This window comes from Acomys minous, assembly GCF_964271855.1.
Source record: "Acomys minous genome assembly, contig: scaffold_26, whole genome shotgun sequence".
Taxonomy (NCBI): domain Eukaryota; kingdom Metazoa; phylum Chordata; class Mammalia; order Rodentia; family Muridae; genus Acomys; species Acomys minous.
Window position 1 is genome coordinate 2,208,946 of NW_028182179.1, and position 11,024 is coordinate 2,219,969.

Here is an 11,024-nt window from a genome sequence, read left to right on the forward strand (position 1 = left end):
TGAAATCAGCATTTCTCTTGCTTCCCTGTGCATAGGGAAGCTCAGTTTTAGTCACAGTAGCTCCCACAAGTGTCTCCTCAGTGTGTTCCCATTTCTTTAGAAACAGTGTATTTGCTGGGAGAAAAGTGCATTACTGTGCGCTTTCACCGTTCAGCAAATACATGTGTAGAAGCACAGCGCTAGCAGAAACGAACGTTTCTCGACGTTTTCTAACTCAGGGAACAAGTTGCACACTTCTGAGATGCATTTGCCAATTTGGCAGAAATGAGTTTTTAGAGACATGCCTATTTGGGCAGTAGTACAGATTCTGAGTATGTAACTGGGCTTGATGAAATCAGCATTTCTCTTGCTTCCCTGTGCGTAGGGAAGCTCAGTTTTAGTCACAGTAGCTCCCACAAGTGTCTCCTCAGTGTGTTCCCATTTCCTTAGACACAGTGTTTTTGCTGGGAGAAAAGTGCATTACTGTGCGCTTTCACCGTTCAGCAAATACATGTGTAGAAGCACAGCGCTAGCAGAAACGACCGTTTCTCGACGTTTTCTAACTCAGGGAACAAGTTGCACACTTCTGAGATGCATTTGGGCAACTTTGTCAGAAATGAGTTTTTTGCCTAAAGACACATGCCTATTTGCGCAGTAGAACAGATTCTGAGTATGTAACTGGGCTTGATGAAATCAGCATTTCTCTTTCTTCCCTGTGCGTAGGGAAGCTCAGTTTTAGTCACAGTAGCTCCCACAAGTGTCTCTTCAGTGTGTCCCATTTCCTTAGACACAGTGTATTTGCTGGGAGAAAAGTGCATTACTGTGCGCTTTCACCATTCAGCAAATACATGTGTAGAAGCACAGCGCTAGCAGAAACGACCGTTTCTCGACGTTTTCTAACTCAGGGAACAAGTTGCACACTTCTGAGATGCATTTGGGCAACTTTGTCAGAAATGAGTTTTTTGCCTAAAGAGACATGCCTATTTGCGCAGTAGTACAGAGTCTGAGTATGTAACTGGGCTTGATGAAATCAGCATTTCTCTTGCTTCCCTGTGCGTAGGGAAGCTCAATTTTAGTCACAGTAGCTCCCACAAGTGTCTCCTCAGTGTGTCCCCATTTCCTTAGAAACAGTGTATTTGCTGGGAGAAAAGTGCATTACTGTGCGCTTTCACCGTTCAGCAAATACATGTGTAGAAGCACAGCGCTAGCAGAAACGAACGTTTCTCGACGTTTTCTAACTCAGGGAACAAGTTGCACACTTCTGAGATGCATTTGGGCAACTTTGTCAGAAATGAGTTTTTTGCCTACAGAGACATGCCTATTTGCGCAGTAGTACAGATTCAGAGTATGTAACTGGGCTTGATGAAATCAGCATTTCTCTTGCTTCCCTGTGCGTAGGGAAGCACAGTTTTAGTCACAGTAGCTCCCACAAGTGTCTCCTCAGTGTGTTCCCATTTCCTTAGAAACAGTGTATTTGCTGGGAGAAAAGTGCATTACTGTGCGCTTTCACCGTTCAGCAAATACATGTGTAGAAGCACAGCGCTAGCAGAAACGACCGTTTCTCGACGTTTTCTAACTCAGGGAACAAGTTGCACACTTCTGAGATGCATTTGGGCAACTTTGTCAGAAATGAGTTTTTTGCCTAAAGACCCATGGCTATTTGCGCAGTAGTACAGATTCTGAGTATGTAACTGGGCTTGATGAAATCAGCATTTCTCTTGCTTCCCTGTGCATAGGGAAGCTCAGTTTTAGTCACAGTAGCTCCCACAAGTGTCTCCTCAGTGTGTTCCCATTTCCTTAGACACAGTGTATTTGCTGGGAGAAAATTGCGTTACTGTGCGCTTTCACCGTTCAGCAAATACATGTGTAGAAGCACAGCGCTAGCAGAAACGACCGTTTCTCGACGTTTTCTAACTCAGGGAACAAGTTGCACACTTCTGAGATGCATTTGCCCATTTGGCAGAAATGAGTTTTTAGAGACATGCCTATTTGGGCAGTAGTACAGATTCTGAGTATGTAACTGGGCTTGATGAAATCAGCATTTCTCTTGCTTCCCTGTGCGTAGGGAAGCTCAGTTTTAGTCACAGTAGCTCCCACAAGTGTCTCCTCAGTGTGTTCCCATTTCCTTAGACACAGTGTATTTGCTGGGAGAAAAGTGCATTACTGTGCGCTTTCACCGTTCAGCAAATACATGTGTAGAAGCACAGCGCTAGCAGAAACGACCGTTTCTCGACGTTTTCTAACTCAGGGAACAAGTTGCACACTTCTGAGATGCATTTGGGCAACTTTGTCAGAAATGAGTTTTTAGCCTAAAGACACATGCCTATTTGCGCAGTAGAACAGATTCTGAGTATGTAACTGGGCTTGATGAAATCAGCATTTCTCTTGCTTCCCTGTGCGTAGGGAAGCTCAGTTTTAGTCACAGTAGCTCACACAAGTGTCTCTTCAGTGTGTCCCATTTCCTTAGACACAGTGTATTTGCTGGGAGAAAAGTGCATTACTGTGCGCTTTCACCATTCAGCAAATACATGTGTAGAAGCACAGCGCTAGCAGAAACGACCGTTTCTCGACGTTTTCTAACTCAGGGAACAAGTTGCACACTTCTGAGATGCATTTGGGCAACTTTGTCAGAAATGAGTTTTTTGCCTAAAGAGACATGCCTATTTGCGCAGTAGTACAGAGTCTGAGTATGTAACTGGGCTTGATGAAATCAGCATTTCTCTTGCTTCCCTGTGCGTAGGGAAGCTCAGTTTTAGTCACAGTAGCTCCCACAAGTGTCTCCTCAGTGTGTTCCCATTTCCTTAGACACAGTGTATTTGCTGGGAGAAAAGTGCATTACTGTGCGCTTTCACCGTTCAGCAAATACATGTGTAGAAGCACAGCGCTAGCAGAAACGACCGTTTCTCGACGTTTTCTAACTCAGGGAACAAGTTGCACACTTCTGAGATGCATTTGGGCAACTTTGTCAGAAATGAGTTTTTTGCCTAAAGACACATGCGTATTTGCGCAGTAGAACAGATTCTGAGTATGTAATTGGGCTTGATGAAATCAGCATTTCTCTTGCTTCCCTGTGCGTAGGGAAGCTCTGTTTTAGTCACAGTAGCTCCCACAAGTGTCTCCTCAGTGTGTTCCCATTTCCTTAGACACAGTGTATTTGCTGGGAGAAAAGTGCATTACTGTGCGCTTTCACCGTTCAGCAAATACATGTGTAGAAGCATAGCGCTAGCAGAAACGACCGGTTCTCGACGTTTTCTAACTCAGGGAACAAGTTGCACACTTCTGAGATGCATTTGGGCAACTTTGTCAGAAATGAGTTTTTTGCCTACAGAGACATGCCTATTTGCGCAGTAGTACAGATTCTGAGTATGTAACTGGGCTTGATGAAATCAGCATTTCTCTTACTTCCCTGTGCGTAGGGAAGCTCAGTTTTAGTCACAGTAGCTCCCACAAGTGTCTCCTCAGTGTGTTCCCATTTCCTTAGAAACAGTGTATTTGCTGGGAGAAAAGTGCATTACTGTGCGCTTTCACCGTTCAGCAAATACATGTGTAGAAGCACAGCACTAGCAGAAACGACCGTTTCTCGACGTTTTCTAACTCAGGGAACAAGTTGCACACTTCTGAGATGCATTTGGGCAACTTTGTCAGAAATGAGTTTTTTGCCTAAAGAGACATGCCTATTTGCGCAGTAGTACAGATTCTGAGTATGTAACTGGGCTTGATGAAATCAGCATTTCTCTTGCTTCCCTGTGCATAGGGAAGCTCAGTTTTAGTCCCAGTAGCTCCCACAAGTGTCTCCTCAGTGTGTTCCCATTTCCTTAGACACAGTGTATTTGCTGGGAGAAAATTGCGTTACTGTGCGCTTTCACCGTTCAGCAAATACATGTGTAGAAGCACAGCGCTAGCAGAAACGACCGTTTCTCGACGTTTTCTAACTCAGGGAACAAGTTGCACACTTCTGAGATGCATTTGCCAATTTGGCAGAAATGAGTTTTTAGAGACATGCCTATTTGAGCAGTAGTACAGATTCTGAGTATGTAACTGGGCTTGATGAAATCAGCATTTCTCTTGCTTCCCTGTGCGTAGGGAAGATCAGTTTTAGTCACAGTAGCTCCCACAAGTGTCTCCTTAGTGTGTTCCCATTTCCTTAGACACAGTGTATTTGCTGGGAGAAAAGTGCATTACTGTGCGCTTTCACCGTTCAGCAAATACATGTGTAGAAGCACAGCGCTAGCAGAAACGACCGTTTCTCGACGTTTTCTAACTCAGGGAACAAGTTGCACACTTCTGAGATGCATTTGGGCAACTTTGTCAGAAATGAGTTTTTTGCCTAAAGACACATGCCTATTTGCGCAGTAGAACAGATTCTGAGTATGTAACTGGGCTTGATGAAATCAGCATTTCTCTTGCTTCCCTGTGCGTAGGGAAGCTCAGTTTTAGTCACAGTAGCTCACACAAGTGTCTCTTCAGTGTGTCCCATTTCCTTAGACACAGTGTATTTGCTGGGAGAAAAGTGCATTACTGTGCGCTTTCACCATTCAGCAAATACATGTGTAGAAGCACAGCGCTAGCAGAAACGACCGTTTCTCGACGTTTTCTAACTCAGGGAACAAGTTGCACACTTCTGAGATGCATTTGGGCAACTTTGTCAGAAATGAGTTTTTTGCCTAAAGAGACATGCCTATTTGCGCAGTAGTACAGAGTCTGAGTATGTAACTGGGCTTGATGAAATCAGCATTTCTCTTGCTTCCCTGTGCGAAGGGAAGCTCAGTTTTAGTCACAGTAGCTCCCACAAGTGTCTCCTCAGTGTGTTCCCATTTCCTTAGACAAAGTGTATTTGCTGGGAGAAAAGTGCATTACTGTGCGCTTTCACCGTTCAGCAAATACATGTGTAGAAGCACAGCGCTAGCAGAAACGACCGTTTCTCGACGTTTTCTAACTCAGGGAACAAGTTGCACACTTCTGAGATGCATTTGGGCAACTTTGTCAGAAATGAGTTATTTGCCTAAAGACACATGCCTATTTGCGCAGTAGAACAGATTCTGAGTATGTAATTGGGCTTGATGAAATCAGCATTTCTCTTGCTTCCCTGTGCGTAGGGAAGCTCAGTTTTAGTCACAGTAGCTCCCACAAGTGTCTCCTCAGTGTGTTCCCATTTCCTTAGACACAGTGTATTTGCTGGGAGAAAAGTGCATTACTGTGCGCTTTCACCGTTCAGCAAATACATGTGTAGAAGCATAGCGCTAGCAGAAACGACCGGTTCTCGACGTTTTCTAACTCAGGGAACAAGTTGCACACTTCTGAGATGCATTTGGGCAACTTTGTCAGAAATGAGTTTTTTGCCTAAAGAGACATGCCTATTTGCGCAGTAGTACAGATTCTGAGTATGTAACTGGGCTTGATGAAATCAGCATTTCTCTTGCTTCCCTGTGCGTAGGGAAGCTCAGTTTTAGTCACAGTAGCTCCCACAAGTGTCTCCTCAGTGTGTTCCCATTTCCTTAGAAACAGTGTATTTGCTGGGAGAAAAGTGCATTACTGTGCGCTTTCACCGTTCAGCAAATACATGTGTAGAAGCACAACACTAGCAGAAACGACCGTTTCTCGACGTTTTCTAACTCAGGGAACAAGTTGCACACTTCTGAGATGCATTTGGGCAACTTTGTCAGAAATGAGTTTTTTGCCTAAAGAGACATGCTTATTTGCGCAGTAGTACAGATTCTGAGTATGTAACTGGGCTTGATGAAATCAGCATTTCTCTTGCTTCCCTGTGCGTAGGGAAGCTCAGTTTTAGTCACAGTAGCTCCCACAAGTGTCTCCTCAGTGTGTTCCCATTTCCTTAGAAACAGTGTATTTGCTGGGAGAAAAGTGCATTAATGGGCGCTTTCACCGTTCAGCAAATACATGTGTAGAAGCACAGCGCTAGCAGAAACGACCGTTTCTCGACGTTTTCTAACTCAGGGAACAAGTGGCAAACTTCTGATATGCATTTGGGCAACTTTGTCTGAAATGACTTTTTTGCCTACAGAGACATGCCTATTTGCGAAGTAGTACAGATTCTGAGTATGTAATTGGGCTTGATGAAATCAGCATTTCTCTTGCTTCCCTGTGTGTAGGGAAGCTCAGTTTTAGTCACAGTAGCTCCCACAAGTGTCTCCTCAGTGTGTTCCCATTTCCTTAGAAACAGTGTATTTGCTGGGAGAAAATTGCATTACTGTGCGCTTTCACCGTTCAGCAAATACATGTGTAGAAGCACAGCGCTAGCAGAAACGACCGTTTCTCGACGTTTTCTAACTCAGCGAACAAGTTGCAGACTTCTGAGATGCATTTAGGCAACTTTTTCAGAAATGAGTTTTTTGCCTAAAGACACAGGCCTATTTGCGCAGTAGAACAGATTCTGAGTATGTAAATGGGCTTGATGAAATCAGCATTTCTCTTGCTTCCCTGTGCGTAGGGAAGCTCAGTTTTAGTCACAGTAGCTCCCACAAGTGTCTCCTCAGTCTGTTCCCATTTCCTTAGACACAGTGTATTTGCTGGGAGAAAAGTGCATTACTGTGTGCTTTCACCGTTCAGCAAATACATGTGTAGAAGCATAACGCTAGCAGAAACGACCGTTTCTCGACGTTTTCTAACTCAGGGAACAAGTTGCACACTTCTCAGATGCATTTGGGCAACTTTGTCAGAAATGAGTTTTTTGCCTAAAGAGACATGCCTATTTGGGCAGTAGTACAGATTCTGAGTATGTAACTGGGCTTGATGAAATCAGCATTTCTCTTGCTTCCCTGTGCGTAGGGAAGCTCAGTTTTAGTCACAGTAGCTCCCACAAGTGTCTCCTCAGTGTGTTCCCATTTCCTTAGACACAGTGTATTTGCTGGGAGAAAAGTGCATTACTGTGCGCTTTCACCGTTCAGCAAATACATGTGTAGAAGCACAGCGCTAGCAGAAACGACCGTTTCTCGACGTTTTCTAACTCAGGGAACAAGTTGCACACTTCTGAGATGCATTTGGGCAACTTTGTCAGAAATGAGTTTTTTGCCTAAAGAGACATTCCTATTTGCGCAGTAGTACAGAGTCTGAGTATGTAACTGGGCTTGATGAAATCAGCATTTCTCTTGCTTCCCTGTGCGTAGGGAAGCTCAGTTTTAGTCACAGTAGCTCCCACAAGTGTCTCCTCAGTGTGTTCCCATTTCCTTAGAAACAGTGTATGTGCTGGGAGAAAAGTGCATTACTGTGCGCTTTCACCGTTCAGCAAATACATGTGTAGAAGCACAGCGCTAGCAGAAACGACCGTTTCTCGACGTTTTCTAACTCAGGGAACAAGTTGCACACTTCTGAGATGCATTTGGGCAACATTGTCAGAAATGAGTTTTTTGCCTAAAGACACATGCCTATTTGCGCAGTAGTACAGATTCTGAGTATGTAACTGGGCTTGATGAAATCAGCATTTCTCTTGCTTCCCTGTGCGTAGGGAAGCTCAATTTTAGTCACAGTAGCTCCCACAAGTGTCTCCTCAGTGTGTTCCCATTTCCTTAGAAACAGTGTATTTGCTGGGAGGAAAGTGCATTACTGTGCGCTTTCACCGTTCAGCAAATACATGGGTAGAAGCACAGCGCTAGCACAAACGATCGTTTCTCGACGTTTTCTAACTCAGGGAACAAGTTGCACACTTCTGAGATGCATTTGGGCAACTTTGTCAGAAATGAGTTTTTTGCCCACAGAGACATGCCTATTTGCGCAGTAGTACAGATTCTGAGTATGTAACTGGGCTTGATGAAATCAGCATTTCTCTTGCTTCCCTGTGAGTAGGGAAGCTCAGTTTTAGTCACAGTAGCTCCCACAAGTGTCTCCTCAGTGTGTTCCCACTTCCTTAGAAACAGTGTATTTGGTGGAAGAAAAGTGCATTACTGTGCGCTTTCACCGTTAGCAAATACATGTGTAGAAGCACAGCTCTAGCAGAAACGACCGTTTCTTGACGATTTCTCACTCAGGGAACAAGATGCACACTTCTGAGATGCATTTGGGCAACTTTGTCTGAAATGACTTTTTTGCCTACAGATACATGCCTATTTGCGCAGTAGTACAGATTCTGAGTATGTAACTGGGCTTGATGAAATCAGCATTTCTCTTTCTTCCCTGTGTGTAGGGAAGCTCAGTTTTAGTCACAGTAGCTCCCACAAGTGTCTCCTCAGTCTGTTCCCATTTCCTTAGACACAGTGTATTTGCTGGGAGAAAAGTGCATTACTGTGTGCTTTCACCGTTCAGCAAATACATGTGTAGAAGCATAACGCTAGCAGAAACGACCGTTTCTCGACGTTTTCTAACTCAGGGAACAAGTTGCACACTTCTCAGATGCATTTGGGCAACTTTGTCAGAAATGAGTTTTTTGCCTAAAGAGACATGCCTATTTGGGCAGTAGTACAGATTCTGAGTATGTAACTGGGCTTGATGAAATCAGCATTTCTCTTGCTTCCCTGTGCGTAGGGAAGCTCAGTTTTAGTCACAGTAGCTCCCACAAGTGTCTCCTCAGTGTGTTCCCATTTCCTTAGACACAGTGTATTTGCTGGGAGAAAAGTGCATTACTGTGCGCTTTCACCGTTCAGCAAATACATGTGTAGAAGCACAGCGCTAGCTGAAACGACCGTTTCTCGACGTTTTCTAACTCAGGGAAGAAGTTGCACACTTCTGAGATGCATTTGGGCAACTTTGTCAGAAGTGAGTTTTTTGCCTAAAGAGACATGCCTATTTGCGCAGTAGAACAGATTCTGAGTATGTAACTGGGCTTGATGAAATCAGCATTTCTCTTGCTTCACTGTGCGTAGGGAAACTCAGTTTTAGTCACAGTAGCTCCCACAAGTGTATCCTCAGTGTGTTCCCAGTTCCTTAGAAACAGTGTATTTGCTGGGAGAAAATGCATTACTGTGCGCTTTCACCGTTCAGCAAATACATGTGTAGAAACACAGCGCTAGCAGAAACGAACGTTTCTCGACGTTTTCTAACTCAGGGAACAAGTTGCACACTTCTGAGATGCATTTGGGCAACTTTGTCAGAAATGAGTTTTTTGCCTACAGAGACATGCCTATTTGCGCAGTAGTACAGATTCTGAGTATGTAACTGGGCTTGATGAAATCAGCATTTCTCTTGCTTCCCTGTGCGTAGGGAAGCTCAGTTTTAGTCACAGTAGCTCCCACAAGTGTCTCCTCAGTGTGTTCCCATTTCCTTGGAAACAGTGTATTTGCTGGGAGAAAAGTGCATTACTGTGCGCTTTCACCGTTCAGCAAATACATGTGTAGAAGCACAGCGCTAGCAGAAACGACCGTTTCTCGATGTTTTCTAACTCAGGGAACAAGTTGCACACTTCTGAGATGCATTTGGGCAACTTTGTCAGAAATGAGTTTTTTGCCTAAAGAGACATGCCTATTTGCGCAGTAGTACAGATTCTGAGTATGTAACTGGGCTTGATGAAATCAGCATTTCTCTTGCTTCCCTGTGCGTAGGGAAGCTCAGTTTTAGTCACAGTAGCTCCCACAAGTGTCTCCTCAGTGTGTTCCCATTTCCTTAGACACAGTGTATTTGCTGGGAGAAAAGTGCATTACTGTGCGCTTTCACCGTTCAGCAAATATATGTGTAGAAGCATAGCGCTAGCAGAAACGACCGTTTCTCGACGTTTTCTAACTCAGGGAACAAGTTGCACACTTCTGAGATGCATTTGGCCAACTTTGTCAGAAATGAGTTTTTTGCCTAAAGAGACATGCCTATTTGCGAAGTAGGACAGATTCTGAGTATGTAACTGGGTTTGATGAAATCAGCATTTCTCTTTCTTCCCTGTGCGTAGGGAAGCTCAGTTTTAGTCACAGTAGCTCCCACAAGTGTCTCCTCAGTGTGTTCCCATTTCCTTAGAAACAGTGTATTTGCTGGGAGAAAAGTGCATTACTGTGCGCATTCACCGTTCAGCAAATACATGTGTAGAAGCACAGCGCTAGCAGAAACGACCGTTTCTCGACGTTTTCTAACTCAGGGAACAAGTGGCAAACTTCTGATATGCATTTGGGCAACTTTGTCCGAAACGACTTTTTTGCCTACAGAGACATGCCTATTTGCGAAGTAGTACAGATTCTGAGTATGTAACTGGGCTTGATGAAATCAGCATTTCTCTTGCTTCCCTGTGTGTAGGGCAGCTCAGTTTTAGTCACAGTAGCTCCCACAACTGTCTCCTCAGTGTGTTCCCATTTCCTTAGAAACAGTGTATTTGCTGGGAGAAAAGTGCATTACTGTGCGCTTTCACCGTTCAGCAAATACATGTGTAGAAGCACAGCGCTAGCTGAAACGACAGTTTCTCGACGTTTTCTAACTCAGGGAACAAGTTGCACACTTCTGAGATGCATTTGGGCAACTTTGTCAGAAATGAGTTTTTTGACTACAGAGACATGCCTATTTGCGCAGTAGTACAGATTCTGAGTATGTAAATGGGCTTGATGAAATCAGCATTTCTCTTGCTTCCCTGTGCGTAGGGAAGCTCAGTTTTAGTCACAGTAGCTCCCACAAGTGTCTCCTAAGTGTGTTGCCAGTTCCTTAGAAACAGTGTATTTGCTGGGAGAAAAGTGCATTACTGTGCGCTTTCACTGTTCAGCAAATACATGTGTAGAAACACAGCGCTAGCAGAAACGAACATTTCTCGACGTTTTCTAACTCAAGGAACAAGTTGCACACATCTGAGATGCATTTGGGCAACTGTGTCAGAAATGAGTTTTTTGCCTAAAGAGACATGCCTATTTGCGCAGTAGTACAGAGTCTGAGTATGTAACTGGGCTTGATGAAATCAGCATTTCTCTTGCTTCCCTGTGCGTAGGGAAGCTCAGTTTTAGTCACAGTAGCTCCCACAAGTGTCTCCTCAGTGTGTTGCCAGTTCCTTAGAAACAGTGTATTTGCTGGGAGAAAAGTGCATTACTGTGCGCTTTCACCGTTCAGCAAATACATGTGTAGAAACACAGCGCTAGCAGAAACGAACGTTTCTCGACGTTTTCTAACTCAGGGAACAAGTTGCACACTTCTGA